This window comes from Peromyscus maniculatus, chromosome 1, assembly GCF_049852395.1.
Source record: "Peromyscus maniculatus bairdii isolate BWxNUB_F1_BW_parent chromosome 1, HU_Pman_BW_mat_3.1, whole genome shotgun sequence".
NCBI classification, from domain to species: Eukaryota; Metazoa; Chordata; class Mammalia; order Rodentia; family Cricetidae; genus Peromyscus; species Peromyscus maniculatus.
Genome location: NC_134852.1, coordinates 70,178,158 through 70,193,351, shown reverse-complemented (window position 1 = coordinate 70,193,351; position 15,194 = coordinate 70,178,158). Strand labels below are relative to the sequence as shown.

General features: G+C 39.3%; 1 long non-coding RNA gene and 2 pseudogenes across 4 annotated transcripts in view; 2 read left to right on the top strand and 1 right to left on the bottom strand.

The window, feature by feature from the left end:
• LOC107399731 (uncharacterized) overlaps nucleotides 1-11,728 on the top strand; it is a 186,050-nt gene extending 174,322 nt beyond the window's left edge. The window contains exons 7-9 of one of the 4 annotated variants that reach the window (XR_013042045.1): nucleotides 858-942; nucleotides 1,348-1,543; nucleotides 10,884-11,728. This is a non-coding gene — a long non-coding RNA (uncharacterized LOC107399731). The remainder of the gene's footprint in view (nucleotides 1-857; nucleotides 943-1,347; nucleotides 1,544-10,883) is intronic. The other 3 variants (XR_013042042.1, XR_013042043.1, XR_013042041.1) reach the window with 3 other exon arrangements.
• On the bottom strand, nucleotides 6,636-7,403 carry LOC102911548 (BTB/POZ domain-containing protein KCTD6-like; annotated as a pseudogene).
• A 2,334-nt stretch (nucleotides 11,729-14,062) lies between the features above and the next one.
• On the top strand, nucleotides 14,063-14,682 carry LOC102911253 (large ribosomal subunit protein uL16-like; annotated as a pseudogene).
• Nucleotides 14,683-15,194: the final 512 nt, after the last annotated feature.

Genomic DNA, 15,194 nt, shown 5'->3' with positions numbered 1-15,194 from the left:
TGATGGGAATTGCACTAAATCTATAGATTGCCTTTTTTGTCATTTAGCTCTTTTTAACAATATTAATTACTTTCATGCATGAACACAAGGATCTTTCCATCAATTTCATTCTTCAGGATGTTAAGTTTCTCATAACAGAGGTGCTTCACTTCCTTAGTTATGTTTATTCCCAGATTTATTTAAGTGAGTATTTCTCAACTCGTTGGTCACAACCACTTTGGGCATCAACAATCCTTTCACAGGGGTCAAAAAACACTGTCAGAAAACACAGGTACTTATATTATGATTCATAACAGTAGAAAAATTACAGATATGAAGTAGCAACAAAAATATTATTACTATTATTAATTATTATTATTATTTTGGTTTTTTGAGACAGGGTTTCTCTGTGTAGATTTGGCGCCTTTCCTAGATCTTGCACTGTAGTCCAGGCTGGCCTCGAACTCACAGAGTTCTGCCTGGATCTGCCTCCCCAGTGCTGGTATTAAGGGCATGCGCCACCACCACCCAGCAACAAAAATAATTTTATGGTTGGCGGTCACCACAATATGAGGAAATGTATTAAAGAGTCATAGCAATAGGAGGTTGGGAACCATTAATTTAGTTATTATGCTTTGGATTGCTTTATTTATTACTTTATATTTTTCATTGCCCTTCTGTTGATTTTTTTCTCTAATTTTTACCATTTATTTCCATGTAATTCTGTTGCTTTTGACTGGTTCTTGTGTTTCTACATGTTTAAGATACATTGTCAAGATGCTGAATATTGTCCTGTACTACAATGCATTTGGTATCCTCCCTTGTTGTCTCCACAGCCAAACTCTATTTGTTTTGATGCTTATTTCCTTTCTTCACAGAACCCCACACTGAGGAGAACCTTAAGCTGCAGTGCTCATCATTTCTTTTCTCAGATTTCCCTTATAGAGTGTTGGCTACTTAGAGGTAATCCTAGTACTATGCTGATGCTCCAATTTATGGCTTCCTATAGATTACACCAAATACATTAGGATATTATGTGTATTTTCCACATTTGACTCTTCATCTTTCTCTTTCCCTATATCTCTTGTTTTCCTCTTTCCTTGTTTTTCTTGATTTCCCTCTTTTTGTTGCATGCTGAATGTTAGCTACAAAGATCACAGGTCTCAACCCTATCTTCATCAAGGCCTAGTCCATACCATATGAAGAGTACACAGCCAAGAAATGAAATGAACAGCCTAGGAGAGCAGTCCTTATGGAGTTTATGCACGTGCTAGCATGAAAGTATTATTTTGGTGCCCTAGAAATGGCTGTCCAGATGACCACCCCAATTACCCACTCATACAACATTTCAATCTCCTGTTTTTGGAGGTACAGCATTCACGAACATCCTCTGACATTCAGAATCCCTACAGGACTAGGATGATCCTGTCTGTGGAGTGAATAATTACCTATAGTAAAAGCTATGCAGGAAATTGCCTGATGGAAAGGCTGTTGTGACACAACTGACCTTTCGACTTCATCTTCGTAAATGATCATTCTGCCCTAGAGTCTTTCTGGACAAGAGGTAAGAACGTTTTTGTAATCTGCCTAAAGTAACACAGTGAGAATCCATTCCCATGAGACATAATTTGTTTGCACAGGGTGAATCTCCTAACATGACTTCCTTGTGGGTTTTAATGAATGTATGTGAGAGGGCAAGGGCTTGGGTGTCCCCCTCTGGTCTTCAGTGAATCGGAATATCTCACTTTTTTGGACTCCTTGGACTCCCTCCACACATTGCCAAGAATTATATCCAGTGTTTTATACAAAGTAGTTTAAAAAGTTCTACCACTAAGCAACAAAAACAGTTATCGTTAACCTAATTTATATCATTTAGATCAGGGGACTTGAAAATGGCACAGAGACCTTGTGTGTTTTACCTCCATAAAATTCAGCATAGTATGTTTACCCAAGTCTCCTTTCACTTTACCTCCATTGTGCAAATGAAAAGAGGCCCTGTGTGCATAGATTGGTTGTCACATTAGAATTTCAGTACTGTGGTGACAGAGGCAGATGAATCTCCAAATTCGAGGCCATCTTGGGCTACAGAATGAGTTCTAGGATAGCCAGATCTATACAGAGAAATCCTGTCTCAAAAAGCAAACAAACAAACAAACAAAAAGTCCCTGTAGCTAGAGTTTTCCTGCCTTTCCCACAGTCAGGACAAATCTCTCTCACCGGCCAGTCCCACAGCCACTCAGACCCAACCAAGTAAACACAGAGACTTATATTGCTTACCAACTGTATGACCGTGGCAGGCTTCTTGCTAACTGTTCTTATATCTTAAATTAGTCCATTTCTATAAATCTATACCTTGCCACACGGCTCGTGGCTTACCAGCACTTTACATCTTTCTTGTCTTGGTGGCTGCTGTAGGCAGTGACTCCTTCTGCCTTCTTGTTCTTTTATTTCTCCTCTCTGTTAATCCTGCCTATACTTCCTCCCTAGCCATGGGCCAATCAGGTTTTATTTATTTACCAATCAGAGCAACTTGACATACAGATCCTCACCCAGCACAGCCAAGTGCAGACCATCTGAGACACCTGCACTCAGACTTGTGGTCCTAATCATCCTCTATGCAGACCTGCTGGGTAAAGCCACAGGGAACCCAAGAACGGGTTCCCACAGGACATACAGAACATCCCACAGCAAGTCCCCATTGTTTATCAAAGTCTCAACAATGTCTAAAGGCTCAGTTTCTTTTGAGACTCATTGCACTCTCTTAATTGTAAGTTCCTTTAAAATCAAAATTTTAAGGCAGATTGCATACTTCCCCTACACAATGCAACAGGATACACATTTCTATTCCAAAAGGGAGAACTGTGAGGAATTACTAGAACAAAACAAGAATGAAAATCAGCCAGGAAAACTCCAAAATCCACATCTCCATGTCTGATTTCAAAGTGCTTTTCAGATCTTCAACTCCTTTAAGCTTTGTTGGGCTGGTTCTCTCTTGGGCTAGTTCCATTTTCTGTTTGCCACTCTCCTTAGCAGTTATCCCACAGCTCTGGCTTCTCCAACATTTTACAGTCCCTGAGGCATCCAGGCTTCACCATCACAGATTCAAACAATGGCCACTCTAGGCCTCTATGCAGGGACACCCCTGACACACACCTGGCATTAGTGGCTTTCCTCAGCCATGAAGGGAGAGTCCATAACTACTTTCTTTTTGCCCTTGACTCTAAAGCTGCCAAGTTTAATGCTGCATCTGGAACATAGCCCCCTAATTCAATTACATCTTCACTATATTTCTGTTTTTGATGGTTTCCTTCACTGTCTAAGTTTGGCTGTGTTAGAACTTCATCAGTAGACCAGGCTGGCATTGAACTCAGAGATCCACTTGCTTCTGTCTCTTAGTGCTGGGATTAAAGGTGTGTGCCACTGTGCCTGAACCTAACCTGTTAGTTCCTTTTCACTCGTCGGAAGTTTAGCTGTGGGTGATCTTGCCCTGAGGTCACTACTCCCTTTATTCTATTTAGCATCAGGCTTTTCTTTAAAGGAATTTCTGGTGCTGCTTTTCTCTTCAAACTGCATATTTTGTATATTTTCTTACTCAGCTTGCTTCTTGTCATTATAGATCTTCATAACATTGGTCAATAATAACCAAGTAGCATATTCAATGCTTGCTAGGTAGTTTTGAAATGTCCTCTGCCAAAGCAAAACTGTTCATCCAAAACTCTTCTGTTTAACCTTAGGTTGGTTTTTTTTTTTTTTTTGATAAGGCCAGAAAGCATCTACATTCTTCACCAAAATACAACAAGAATGATCTGTAGACTATATATTAATAGTCTCCTCTGAGACATCTTTTTTTAATTATTTATTTTTATTTCATGTGCTTTGTTGTTTTGATTGCATGAATATCTGAGTGAGGGTTTTAGAGTAACTGTTACTGGAGTTACAGACAGTTGTGTGCTGCTATGTGGGTGTTGGGAAGTGTACCCAGGTCTTCTGGAAGAGCAGTCAGTGCTCTTAACCACTGAGCCATCTATCCAGCCGCCTCTGAGACATCTTGATCTGGGCCCTCACAGTTGGAATCACCCTCAGTACCATGGTCTTCCATGCTCCTATAAAGATGGCCCATTTAGCTATGCTTAAAGAATTCGACTACTTTCCTAACTCAAAGAGCCAAAGTCCACATTCCTCCAAGGAAAAAGAAAAATCATGGTCAGGCCTATCACAGCAGTACCCAACTCCCTGGTACCAACTTCTGTCTTATTTAAGGTTTTATTTCTGTGAATAGGTGCCATGACCCTAGAACTCTTATAAAGGAAAACATTTATTGGGGCTGACTTATATTTCAGAGGGTTAGTCATTTATCTTCATGGTGGGAAGCATGGCGACACACAGGCAGACATAGTGCTGGAATGGGAGTTGAGAGGTCTATATCTGGATAAGCAGGCAGCAGGAAGAGAAAGGGCCACTGGCCTGGCTTGACCATATGAAACCTCAAAGCCCAACCACAGAGACACATGGTTTTCATCAAGGCCATACCTACTCTTACAAGGCCACACCTCCTAATAATGAAACTCCCTATGAGCCTATGAGTGTCATTTTCTTTCAAACTACCACAACACCATATACACTTTTTTTCAGAAGTATAAATATTTATTTGTAACAAAGGACTTTGTGTACAGTGTTGAAAATCTACCACTTCTTGTGTATTCACATTTGCACTTCACCTTTTTAAACAAACATTTATAATTATTATTTTATACAGATATAGATATGTAAATACAACATTGAGTTCAGTGGTCCTTCAGCATTTTCCACTTAAATATTTTTTAATTTTTTTAAACATAAAAACAGGTTATGATTCCAAATTTCAATGTTATTTGAAACATATACACATTTTTTAAATAAACACATCAAAAATAAGTATAGTGTTAATTATTTGTGTGCATGTGCGTGCTCTGTGTGTTTGTAGGCCTTGAGTACCCATGTGAAGTCATAAGACAATATTTCGTTTGTTTTCTCTTTCTACTATGTACTCTCAAGATTGCACATTAACACTATTTAGCCATCTTTATAAGAAGAGAGAGAGGAAGAAAGAGATAGAAACAGAGAGACCTAGACCAAGTGAGATATCTTTTTTTATATAAAAATTACGCGTATTTGTTGAACACAATGTCATGTAGTAATTTGTGCAATGGATTGCTATCTTAGCAGTGTTTTTAGCATAATATCTTCTGAAATAGTCATCTCTTTGTTTTGATAAACTTCAGAGTTCTCCCCAATTATGGTGGCTGGTGTAGGAAGCTGAAAGCTATCTCTTTAAATACAAGTAGAGAACAGAGAGTGTAGAGGACAAACAGTAAGCAGAGAGAGCAAACAGGAACTCACACAAGTCTTTTAATGGCAAAGCTCACTCTTTGTCATATAATTCCTCCAGCAAGGCTACACTACCCAAATCTCACTAAAAAAGCCAGCATCTATGAATTGTGTGTTCATTGTTCAAATACCAGAATCTTTGGGGAAATTTTCTCATTTAAAACATCACACCTGCTCTCATGTTCCATAGTTCTCAAATGCTCCAGGATAGTACCATGAACCTTGCTGCTCCATTAATCAAATTGACTGATTAAATTCCTAGGGCTGGACAAATAACATCTGCCCCAGGTTGTCTTTTATCAGGAGAAAAATATATACTGCATACTTGGGGTGAGATAAACTGAATAGGACAAACTTAATCTTTAAAAAAGGGGGTTTTTTTCTTACTCCATTTTTTTTTGTTTTGTTTTGTTTTTCGAGACAGAGTTTCTCTGTGTAAGCTTTGCGCCTGTCCTGGATCTCACTCTGTAGACCAGGATGGCCTTGAACTCACAGAGATCTGCCTGGCTCTGCCTCCCAAGTGCTAGTATTAAAGGCGTGAGCCGCCGCCGCCGCTGCCGCCGCCGCTGCCGCTGCCGCCGCCACCGCCACCACCACTACCACCACCACTACCCGGCTTCTTACTCCATTTTTTATTAGACTTTTCTTTTCTGGTAGACAGTACATTGGGAATGAAACTGTACCAGGCATAAGGTTTCTACCACAGGGACATTCTGTATTGAGAATCCAATATAAATATTTCTAGTCAGAAATTTCGATGGCTACAGATATTTGGTTGCTTGATGCATAGAAAGAAACAGTTGTCAAACTGTAGGAAGCAGTCTTTAACAAGTACCAACAGATGACTGGCCAGTTTTCCTTTAATATACTGCTGCCTATTGGTCCGGAAATGAGGTCACCCTACATGATATTCTGATTTTTTTCAAAGACATCATGAATACTCTGCTTAATCTTTCATTTAGCCTTCCATTTGAGTTAGGGACCACATTATCAGAAATTATTTTAGCACTGTTAAGAGTAGATTTTTTTACCATAATGATTTTGAGATATCTTTTCATCAAAAAAAATTTTTTTTTGGAGACTCTGAACAGGCATATGAATACTGGGAATAAAACAGCATAACAGGGAGAAGACTGCCCACACATGGAACTTCCTTCTGGTCCTCAATGCCTTCCAATAAATTCAGATTTTAAAAGGGGAGGGCACACTATGATTTAAAAAACAGTAACAGTCTCTTCCATGTCCCAGGAAAACATGAGCTTACAGGAAATTCTCCTGAGGGCTGGTGATCAGTCATTCATCTTCCAGGCCAGTCTACAGAAAGTCCAGTTGTGCTCTACCATGTTCTCATTGGCCCGCTCACTCATGTGATGCACCCAAGTATTTTGGGTCCTGAAACCTTGCTTTGTAATGTATTCCATCAGGTGGACCCAGAGAGAGACTTCCTGGTGATAATCGCATGGTCCAAAGGTGAAGGAAACCTGACAGTCTTTTGTGTCCATTATGTGCTTTTCCACTTGGTGAAATAATTTGAAATGCCTTCTAGTAGGGAACGGACATTGGTGGGGATGGTAAATTGAGTTATGATGACAGCCACTGGATTGGAATATTTAGAAAGCTTCTGAGTACTAGACAGCTCTACAACTTCTTCAAAAGTATGCATAGAATACAAAGGCTTAGGGTCATTGAGACACTGAATTAAGGGTTCAATCTGGTAGAAATCAGCTTCTTTCCAAAGCAGATCAAATTCCTTAAAATCCAAGGGGAGGGTCAATTCTGAAGTTTGTAAGAAGTTGAGGACATAGCAGAAAAGACATCCATCTTGATCAATGAAGTAATTGCCTTGAGGGTCTTGGGCTGTGGGAAAGTCCCCCCAAAACATAGCTCCAAGCATGAAATCTGAGTAATGCGTCAATATGGTAAAGGATGTGGTGTACAAGTGTCCACCTACATTCAATGTGACTGGTTCAGTTATCTTTAATTCTAAGAAGGAAGCTTCTCAAAATAACACACCTCCTGCTTTAGAAATCCATATAGCCCCAGTCTCCATTATCCATCTGCTCCTGCACTGCATCTTCTAGAGCCAAGGAGCCAGAAGACTCTTAACTTACCACCACACGGTAGCTTCCCAAGAATTAAAAAAAAAGTTTTTAGAGTTCATTACATAGTCCTTGCTGACCAGGAACTCACTATGTAGAGCAAGCTATACTTTAAATCACAAAAAGCCTCCTGTGCACTCAGCACCTGGCATTAAAGGCATGTGCTAACACACCCAGCCTCAAATTTAATTTTTATCATCTCTATTATTTAGCATTTATATTCTCTGTAGACTACTACCTGAGATTTAAAATCTCCCAGAACCTCACTAGTAGAGCATATGGTGTTTTGGTCACATTTTCTCTAGGCATTCAGTGCTTGGTACTAATCTCACCACATTTGCCTATGAGTGAACCCAAACAGGTACTTTGTCTGCTTGGGACAGTCCATGATACTCCATTGTTAGCTTTGGCACTTTAGGAACTTAGTTTCCGTGCTAATCTAAAGCCTTTAAACATAATCACGAATAACTTAATAATTTTTGTTCTTCCTCCATTGTTTTGTAATCTCTGATATTCATAGTGACATCTATTACCAACTTCATATGCTTAGTTACTACAGTAATAACTGATATTTTGTGTTGTGCTCCAATAGCTGATGCTCATGGGCTCTCCATACTGCAATAAGCAAGTGCATCCCCTAGCTCCTATGAGGGAGAGACTCATTTGGCCTGGTTTATGAAGCTGTATCTCAAAGAGGGATGGTTAGTGCATCACTTAGTTCTCTCATTTCCACAGCACTCTGACCATATCCATACTGCATCACCTGGCAGGCTTTAGGGAAGCCTTTCATTCCATTTCTAGATGTCTAGAATTCCTCTTCTTTAAAGCATGGTAGTAAACAACTTTAATCCCATCACTTCAAAGGCAGAGGCAGTGGATCTCTGAGTTGAACTTTAGCCTGTGCTACATAGAAAATTCCAGAACAACCAGAGCTACATAGTAACTCCCTGTCTCCAAATAGCAACAACCAAAGCAGCAACAAGAACAAATCTTGCCCAACAAAAGCAATTCTGATGCAGAATTTTCACTAATTATTTTAGTTTCCTATAATGGGCCACTATTAAGGCCCCTGGATTTATAATAAATAAATATTTTCCATATATGTATATACACAGTTGAATCTGAGTAGAAAGAACCTTTTATCATTTCTAACTTAGTTTCTCCTTCACTGATTTGTTGCATCATATACAAGGAAAGGAAAAAAGGATATTCAGCAAAAAGGAAGTCTAATAAAGTCCAAAAAAGTAACAACAGTCACTACTTTGGAGAAAACCAGTATCCTTTGCAAGTGGATGTAGATGCAGATAGCTTCTTGGTGAGGGGAGGAAGACACTTTCCACTTCCCCTTCTAAGCACTGGGACTCCATGAGGCTTGGCCCTGTGCAGGCTGGTGGATACATTAACCACAGTCCAGGTTATGTCTCTTGCTCAGGAATGGGTGGTCAACAGAAAAGACAATCACTGGTATTTTTGTAGATGGTTTGTTTTGTAGACGTTTTGTAGACTGCCTTGTTTGGTTTTTTTTGTTGTTTTTTTTTTGTCTTACTGGACTTTACTTGTCTATTTTGCTTACAATTTTTTGTTTTTTATGGTGTACATGTTTCTTGTGGCTTTTTTAATTGTCTTTTTATTTTGCTTGTTTGTTTGAGAGAGAGAAAAGAGAGAAGAAATGGCACACTGTAGGTGAAGTGAGGATCTGGGATAACTGGGAGACAAGAATGTGTGATCAGAATATACTGTAAGGAAACAATTTTTTTTTCATTAAAAAAAAAAGAACAGAGCAATGACTCAGTGGTTATAAGTACTGACTTCTCTTCCAGAGGACCTAGGGTCTCTTTACAGCAACCACATGGAAGCTCACAACATTCTGTAATTCAAGTCATGGCATCTCATTTATCCTAAAGCCTCTAAGGGTATCAGGCATATACCTCATGCAACAGCAAACACTCAAGAAGTAATAAAATAAACTTTAATGAGAGAAAGGCTCCAGAAACTGTTATCTGGGTAAAAATTCTTTTTGATCTAATATGATAATGCTGAGTCAGGCTATTCAATTGTCCTTCAGGAAGGAGACAATTGAACTCTAATCTCAGGACCCTTTAATTCCAAACAACAGATAGAGAAAAGAAAGCCATAAATTTGAAAGAGAGCAGCAGATACATGGGAAGTCTTGGAAGGAGGAAATGTAAAATGATGCAGTTCCATTATAATCTCAATAAAGAAAAAAAGGTGGAATAAGTGAATGCCTCACTATACTTTCGGGAACCTTTGGTCACTGTAACCACAGTGGCACTTAGCATCCAACAAATCTGTGGCTGAAATTGCAGGACAGTATTGATAAGATTGAAAATAAACTTAGTAAGTTTTGAAAAAGAGTGGAGGCCACAAAAAACTACAGGGTTTCTCTGTGTTATTTTGATGCCTGTCCTGGATCTCCCCCTATAGACCAGGCTGGCCTTGAACTCACAGAGCTCAACATAGCTTTGCCTCCTGGGTGCTGGGATTAAAGGTGTGTGCGCCATATTTACAAATTTTAAGTAAACAGTTTCTGTTGGGGTGTAAACACAATACTCCTTGCCTACAGGACCCAGTTCTTCACCTTCCTGCTAGGAAGTGTTTTTACCTATTCTTTTTGTTTACTAATGACCAATGGAACAAGTCCTATCCATCTCATGACTTTTTGTTGTTGTTGTTGTTTTCTGAGACAGAGTTTCTCTGTGTAGCTTTGCGCCTTTCCTGGAACTCACTTGGTAGCCCAGACTACCCTCGAACTCACAGAGATCTGCCTGTCTCTGCCTCCCCAGTGCCGGGATTAAAGGCGTGTGCCACCACTGCTTGACAGCTTTTTGTTTCTTAATAACACTCTTTTGAAACACAACCACAACCATCTACTGTCTAAAGCTGCCTTTATGCTACATTGGCACAATCCAATCAATTGTGGCCAGGGAGTAGGACGACCAACAATCAGAATTAAATGCTCTCTGGCCTTCATACTATGCATTGTGCAATCTTGGGCTCAAGCTTTAGTATGCTATCTAGAATACCATCAATCTTTGAAAAGAGGTGTGGAACATTTGTGTATATAAACAGTTGTACTGGTCTCTTAGCAAAGATTACTCTTTCCACAACTTCTCAGTATTTTGTATTATTTTGGCTCCCCTTTCTATTCATATAGCAAAGATGATGTTTATACCAAGAGAGATTGGACAGGGGATAGACAGACAAAAAGAAAAGATAAAAAAACCACAATGATACGTGGGAATAAAAGTTGCAGTACAAAATACATGTTTCCTGGGGGTACAGAGCAGACTTGGGTTATACCAGCAATAGTAACAACAAAAAGTCAGAATTGGCCCAGTGTGCAGGAGGTCCCAGTGCTCCAAGTGGTGAAAGGTTCCTACTTGTGTGTTGATAATTTTTCCATTTCTATTGTTACAGGAGTCATTGTTCCCATGGCAACTAGGTGGCCAGAGGGTTGTGACTTGAAAGATTGGAGAAGATAAAGGAAAGAGAGGAGAGGGGAGATATGCACTGAGCTCTTTTTTCAGACCTCAGACTAGAACTGCAGGACTTCCTGTGGAGCCCTCTCTGCACTTTATTGGGTTCCTAGCCTTTCACAACAAAAGAAAATTAATCACCAGCTCAGTATACTTAAAAACACAGCATTATTATTTGCTTTCATTTCTACTTCTTTTTGAGTCTGCAAATACCCCATATATTTGATCCATGTTCCATAACAATATGGAACAACAGAGCTAGTACATATATTCTACGTTTCCTACAAATTGAGACCTGGTGACTGCTTTCAATTTCAGAAAAGAAAAAGAAAAATACTAAAAATTAGTCTTCACAAATTCACATTTTTATTCTTAAACTATAAATTCAACCTGAGAGAAGCATTTAATTTACAACTTTCACTTATTTTAGTGTACTCCAATTAATATTGTGAATAAAAGTTTAACTATAATGTTGCAGTTTGCTACTTATGTCTTTGAACAATGCTGCTTTTAATCTGAAATACTTTACAGTTGTTAAACAATATATCCTAGTTCGTTATTTCTAATAAATTAAATGTAGAACCTCTACTAGCTGTCAAGATAGAGAACTGGCTTCTGGTCAAAAATATATATTTGGATTTTTTGTTTTTTGTCTTCTTTTTTATATTTGCTAAGCAAGCCTCTACCCTACCACTGAGCCAAATCCCCAACCCTATTTTTTTTTTTTTGATGTTTCAAGACAGGGTTTACTGTATAGCTTTCGAGACTGTCCTGGAACTCACTCAGTAAATCTGCCTGGCTCTGTGTCCTAAGTACTGGGATCACATGTGTGTGCCACCCCCACCCAGCATCCTGTTATATTTTCAATCTCTACAAAATATCCATAGTATCAATTTCTGTTTTTTAAATTGGTACATCTTCACTGTTTAGAGTAATGAGTATTACACAGACATTTTCATACAAGTATGTAATGTGTTTGTATATTGATCATATCCCTCCTCCATACCTTCTATAGTCCCCTTTCTCCTTCCACCTCCAATTCTTCTTCTTCACTTCTAGAAATAATATGCCTTCCAGTGAGAAATCACCCAGCATACTTGAAGATTAGAAGAGGAAAAACTCATTATTGAAAGGGAGAAAAAAGCATGTTGCTGGTTGTAGCTAATGCCCAAGGAAGACCTGAACTCCAATGGAAGATTTTGTTAATTTATACATACCTTATGCTTAATCAGTTTACATATGCTGCCATCCTTAAATCTCTTTTAGATCCTAACCCAGGTTACATTTCAAATGATTCAAACAGAAATAAGACACTGCAAGTCTGGCCAATTGGGAAAATAGGAGATTCACACAGTAAAGATATTGCTGCAATTATTTATTTTGTTTTATTTATTTATCTATTTTTAATTACTCTACATATCAACCAGAGTTTCCCCCACACTCCTCTTCTACTATTCCCTCCCACCACCACCACCACCACCAACCCCACATTTTTCCTTCTCCCCTTTCCCATCCACTCCTTAGAAAATGCAAAGCTTCCCAAGGGAGTCAATAAAGCTTGTCATATCAAGGTGAGGCAGGACCAACTCCTCCCTGCTGTGTCAAGGCTGAGCAGGATATCCGACCAGAGGCAATAGGTTCCAAAAAGTCAGCTCATGTGCCAGGGACAAATTCTGTACCCACTGCTAGGTGACCCACAAACAGAACAAGCTATACAACTGTCACCCACATGCAGAGGACCTTGTTCAGTCCCATGCATGCTCCCTAGCTGTAGGTCTAGAGCCTGTGAGCTCCCATGATCTTGGGTCAGTTGTCTCTGTGTGTTTCCCATAATGATCTTGACCACTCCCCTTGTTTATAGAATTCCTCCTCTCTCTCTTCACTTGGACTCCTGGAGCTCGGCACAGTACCTGGTCTTGGACATTCACATCTGCTTCCATCAGTCACTGGATGGAGGTTCTATGATAACAAATAGGGTAGTCTCCAATCTGACTACAGCAGAAGGCCAGTTCAGGCACCCTCCCTACCACTGCCAGGAGTCCTAGCTGAGGTCATTGCTGTGGACCTCTGGGAGCCTCCCTGATACCAGATCTTTCCTCAGTCCCATACTGGCTCTTGAGTTTGAGGCCAGCCTGGGCTATAGAGAGTGTTCCAGCAGAGACTCCCAAAGCTACAAAGAGGATCTCTGTCTCAAAAACCAAAATATAAAAAAAGAAAGGAAGGAAGAAAGAAAAAGAAAAAAGAAAAGATGTCTCTCTAGTCACTTTCCCTCTTTGCACTCCCCTAACTTGATCATTCCCTATCCTCAGTCCTAAACACCTCCCTCCTCATCATTCCATTGTGTATATATGCCATACACCATACAGTCCATTGTGTATATATGCCACATTTTATTGTATAATGTGGTTTTTGATCATTTTAAGCATGTATGTGATACATTCTGGACGTGTCATTCCCTTCTTATCCTCCACCACAGTCACCACCCTTCTCAAAATACCCACTTCACTCTCATGTTTTTATGTTTTGTTTTCATTTGTGACCCACATGGTGTATCCTGGAACACTCATGTACATCATGTTGTCTTTAATGATTGCTTTGCTGGTGGACATTTATATTGATTCTAGAAATTAGTCATTATGAATACTCTTACAAGAAACAGCAATGTAAAAATTTCATTGTGACAGATTTACCTGGGGTTTTTTGAGTAAATATGCAGGAGTAGTGTAGCTGGGTCACATATTAGAATGTTTTTGATTGGAGGAACCATGATGCAGATTTCAATAATGGCTGGACTAATTTACATTTCAATTAAAATGTAAGTCTCTACCTTACAACTGCATCAGCATTTGCTATTACCTGTTTTCTTAAAGATTTCTCTTCTGACAAGAGTAAGATGTAATCTCAATGTAGTTTTAATTTTAATTTTTCTCAAGGGCTATTTTGACTGAAAAATTTTCTCATGCATATAGACTATTCTTTGTTTTTTTAAGAAGTGTCTGTTTATTAAATTAACTCATTTGTTGATTTGGTTCATTGAATTCTTGACATTTAGGATTCTTAAAATCTTTACATATGCTTCTCCCCCAGTGCACAACCAATGATCTAAGGTACCACCAATGATCCTGTCCTCACGGGAATTGTAAGAACAAGCTGACCCCAAAGTCTCCTTTCTGCCAAGGTTTCCCAGTCACTAAAATCTGCATCTTTGACTTAGGACTGAAGAAGGCAAAAACTGATGAATTCCCACTTTGGGGCCACATAGTGTCAGATAATGAGTAATTCTCTTCTGAAACTCTCGGGTCTTCTGTATTTGTGCCAATAAACACATGGGAAAGAGTGGTGGCAAGGATGGCTTTCATATTCGAGTGAGACTCCACCCTTTCCATGTCATCCAAATCAACATTGTCTTGTGCTGGAACTGACAAGCTCCAGACAGGTATGTGTGGTGCCTTTGGGAAGCCCCAGGTCACAGTGGCTAGGGTTCACCTTGACCAGGTCATCATGTCCATCTGCAGCAAGTTGCAGAATAAAGAAAATGTGATTGAGGCTCTTTGTAGACCCAAATTCAAGTTCTCTGGCTGCCAGCAGATCCACATCTCAAAGAAATGGGGTTTCACCAAGTTTAATGCAGATGGATTTGAAGACAAGGTTGCTGAGAAGTGGCTCATTCCTGATGGCTGTGGGGTCAAATACATCCCCAGCAATGGTCCCCTGACAAATGGCGAGCCCTGCACTCCTGAGGGCTTCTACAGTGCTCTCTTGGACCCAACCAAATCATATTCAGTAATAAATCCCACATCTAGTATGCTTAAAAAATTGTTTACATATTATAGATATTATTCTGTTAAAAGATATTTGCTTAGCAAAAATTTACACCCATTCTGTAGACTGTCTCTTTACTCAGTGGTTTTCTTTGCTGTGGAAAACCTTTGTAATTTCACCTAATCTCATTTGGAAATTCCTGGCATTATTAGTTGAGTTAGGGGAGGCTTCTTCAGATAATCTTTGTCCTGCTCCAGAGTCATGAAGTACTTACTTTACTCTATTTTTCTTCTAACAGTTGCTTTAACAGAGCTTTGGGTATTCCATTTGCAATACTCTTTGATTTATTTGAAGTTGATTTTTTACAGAGACAGAAATAGTTTCAATTTCTAAACATGGTTGTCCTTGGGGTCTTTTCTTCAGTGTCTATTTTTGTCATCCCTCTCAAAACCAAGGCACTGAGGATAAAGGAATTATACTCAAGTCCTGT